Source organism: Gavialis gangeticus, unplaced genomic scaffold (genome assembly GCF_001723915.1).
Source record: "Gavialis gangeticus isolate Ggan-Ray unplaced genomic scaffold, GavGan_comp1, whole genome shotgun sequence".
Lineage (NCBI taxonomy): Eukaryota > Metazoa > Chordata > Crocodylia > Gavialidae > Gavialis > Gavialis gangeticus.
In genome coordinates this window covers 9,495,406-9,499,864 of record NW_017728991.1, presented here as the reverse complement: position 1 = coordinate 9,499,864, position 4,459 = coordinate 9,495,406, and positions in this window count along the sequence as shown.

The following is a 4,459-nucleotide window of genomic DNA, read 5'->3' as shown; positions in this document are numbered from 1 at the left end:
TCTTCTGACCCATTGATTCTATGATTCTATATGTATTGGAGTTGTATAATTTTGGGCAAGATCATACTTTTAATTCATTCTTTTCTCGGCTTTATCTTCCAGAGTGACCATGTTGGGTAAATAGCTCCACATCTCGAAGTCTCCAGTTTGCTTAACCCATTAAGTAAAAAAAATTAAAGTGCATTATTTGTTGATAATATTTCATAATATTTTAAATAATATTTATTCATTTATTACTAAAATATGTTGTTCAAGAAAAGTACCTGATCGACAGCACTAGAGAATGGTCGAAGATGGGGTGTGGCCAAGATCTTAAGTAATGGCTAGTGGTTTTTTGTGTGCCTACCTCAAATTTTTTAGGTAGGATGATAACATCTCATAATAAGCACCAAGATTTAGCAGTGCAAGGCACCGTATCCTATTACTGGTATAGTTTCTCCCTTCTATTCACACACTGTTTTTTCCATTCCTATCTACGAGAGAAAGTCATTAAAAATAGGCAGATGGGGGTGGTTGTTATTTATTAATATCCTGCCAAAAGTACAAGGGTATGACATAGTCTGTGAAGAGAGGAGACTATATGAGATTAATCATTCTCTCCATGAAGACCTTTCCAGGCAGGAAAATTCATTATTTTTTGCTTCATACCTAAACATTATCACATGACTCCCTGCCATCTTTTGAGGATGTGTTCAGATCCATCCTGAGAGTTACTGGGCAGCTAGAATTCCCTTTAACTCTAATCAGAGTTAAAGGATTTCAGCATCTCACAAGTATATGCCTATCAAATGCCTATCAAAGACATTCTTACTTAGTTTTCTATATGAAGAATGATCAGCTCTAAAGATCACATAAAAGCTTTATACAGAATATAATCAGTAAAACAATTTAGACTCAAAAGCCGCTGTATCTAAAAACTGCAACCTAAATACTAGTCTTATGATAAGTGTCAAGGCCATCCAATATTGCCACAGAATTTCTGGATGAACCAAACACAATGGAACAAGCTGGGTGAATATATGAATGCACGGCAATCGAATCCAGCTAGTCCCACATCTTTATTTCATCTTCCTGAAGTTCTCAAAGTGCACCAGTGCCACACTGAGACAGATGCAGGAAAACACAATGTAGCTCATAGCTTTCTGCCAGATATTGAAGCCAAGCCTCAGTAAATTCATCTGGGGCCTGAAAGAATCAAGTATTATGAAAATTGCTGACAAATACCTGGTAAATATTTGTCTTTGTATGTTTTCCTAAGAGAAGAGGCTCTTCTTATCCTCAAACTGCTGTTTTTTATTCTGCACCACTGACATCAGCGAGAGATTTGCCATTGACTTCAGTGCCAGCTGTATTCATCGTTCCAATAGATCCATTATGGTGTAATTTTTAATCAGGTAAAGTAATTTCCATTATGGATATCAGGTGGGATTTTCAAGTGCACCTTAGCAGTTTAGGAGCACAAGTCTCATTCCAGACCTAAAGTTACTGAGATGCCTAACTTCCACTGAAATGTGTAGGAGTTAGGGATTTGTATACTTTCAAGGAACTTGGCCCAAGTACTGAGTTTTGTTGAGAATTTCAGCCAAGACTCACAGTATAGTGATCTTCTGCTTTTAATTAGCTTTGTGCGTGGATTTCTTTCTCACTGAAACACAAAAAAAGGGAAACTCTGTTTTTGTACAGCATCTAGTACATGAACCCTGCATCCAGCACTAGGGCTCCTCCGTTTTAGAGCAGTACAAATAATAGCCAATAATATTTTTCTAAAAGGGAATAGAATTTGATTCAGAAGAGTATAAAGGCCATTTTCAGAACCACTTGCACTTTTGTTCTTAGGTAAAATCACACCCCAATATGGCAGCAAGCAGAAAGGAGCCTTGTATAATCAAAAGAATATGGTTCACTTTTTTGTGAAGGAACCGGGGAGACAGGAGACACAAAGTCATACAACAGCTATTTTAGTGCCATGCAGACAACAAAATGCAGAACCCTTACTGTAAAATATCAGGCAACTTTGAACAGCCACTTTATTAGTTATTTTACACTGACAAGGCTTCATGAGATAAGAGATTGTGCGATCCATCCAGCTCATTTGACTTGCCACATGCTAAAAGTTAGCCTCTGATTCACAAAGGCAAACTTTTCTTTTGCATAGTAGGTAAAACTGACCTCTGAGCTAACTACGCATTTTTTGGGATTTAAACATGATTTACAAATTTGCATACAGATGAATTTCAACTATTCATTTTTTTGGAATGTGCATTTGCTGATCCTAAAAAGTGCTGCCTTAGCAGAAGTGTGGCATTTACAAACAATGTTACAATTTACAAACTGTGAAAGAGCTATTCATCACAGCTTGAAAATCAGTACATCACGTTGCTCTCGGGACTGGATTCTTAGCTGATATAAACCACCTTACTTCCACTAAAGTCAGTAGTGTGGTGCAGTCTGATATTTAGCTCAACTGAGATCTAAGAGTTTAACAATGTGAAAATATTAATCACCAAATGTTATTGTCGAAGAGAGAGTAGCTGGTTGAAGTGACAAGGCATAAAATCTCTGTGGGATTAAAAAAGGATGCCAACACGTAACATACGGTATATGTATGTATAGAAAAGGAATTTTGCTTACCCTGATTTGTATACAAGCAGATAATCTATGATCTGGCGTACAGTGATTACTTAATTTAAGAAACTGGGAACAAGTCAAAGTCTTGCTGTCAAATTCATGCGTCAAGAGAGGAACGTGAGAAACTATTATGCCATCTGCCACAAGCTTCTCTCCAGGCGTTTTCTGGAATACTTACAAATTGGCTGCTTATGGATCACGCCCAGCTTCACTATGCAACATGCAGCCAGCCAGAAATCCTCACACCCTGATTACAGACCAATTGGCAGGGATGGGGAGAGAGAGCTGATATAACTGGATTCTTTGTCAAAGCCAGGAACCTGTTAAGGAAGGGAGAAGGGTCTAATTTTTGCCAAGATCGGATACAAGTAACCCACCCATCGGTAGGTTTGATTCAGTCCTGTAGCTAGGCGTCACGGGGTCCAAACAGGGAAATCTCAGAGGAATCGGAGGAGGGCAGTACTCACGGTAGGCATACACAGTCCCTAGAAACTCAGCACCCCCCGTATGTGGCTCCATTTGATCTAGTGACTGCTGAGCGACTCTGCCAGTCACTCCGTCCTAAGGGACCCCACAACACTTCACTCAGTAAGGGCCAAATTTGGGGGAGAGCCCGAGTGAATCTGTGTTGATATCGCATGCAGCTTCCCCTTCCCCCTTGGGATGCGAGCTGCACAATTCAGTAACCATCCATTTCTAAACCTTCACCCTCCGTTGACACTATTCCCCCCACCCCAAGTGTGTTTGTTCTTGGAACTGCGCCACTGGAAGAAAGTGGGAACAGCTATGCTGTGGGGCCTCCTCTATACGTGCCTAGGCCCATATGGACAATTGCCCTTGGATTGGTATCTATGAGTTGGGGAATTCAACCTCATAAAGAAAGGGTAGGGAGGAGCATGTATGGGCAGGAGGAAAAGAGCACCTTGGATATATTGGGGGAAGAGGAGAGAGACAGCATCCCCGATGTAACGCACAGACTTGTGCTACACACACACATTCAGGGTAATATGAGAGTGTGTTTGTATGTATTCCCCTATATAAGTTCCTCTCCCTGCGTGTTACCATGTGCACATACACACACACACAGGATAACTGCCCTACATAGATACACGTGTGCACGCATGCACACATACACACACGCCACAAGGTAACTGCCCACTCCTCCCATACCTATGGGGTAACTGCCCCGCGTGCACACATATGCACACAGGATAACTGCCTCACACACACAAACAAGGGGTAACTGCTTCACACGCACACACACTGCCTCATGTCGCACACACGGAGTAACCACCCACACCCACACACACACACACACACACAGGGTAACTACCTCACGCATGCAGACACACACATACTGAGTAACTGCCACACACGCATGCACACACAAACACGGGATAACTGCGTCTCACACACACTGACCGCCTCATGCCTCTCTCTCTCTCACACGCACACAGACACAGGGTAACTGTCTCTCTCTCTCACACACACACACACACACACACACACACACACACACAGGAACTGTTTTGTTCACACACACACACACACACACACACACACACACAGACCGCCTCATGTCTCATGCACGTGCACACGCGCACACACGCTAACTGCCTCATGCCATGTCACACACACACAAAGCGCGCGCGCGCACACACTGACCGCCTCATATTTCTCTAGCGCACGAACACACCCAAACCCGGGGTAACTGTTTCGCTCACGAGCGCACGCGCGCACACACGCGCACACTCCCCCCCCGCGCCCGGGATGCCCGTGCCCCGCCCCCCCCCGGTGCCGGTGGCGGGTCCCGCGCGGTGGGGGGGGCGGG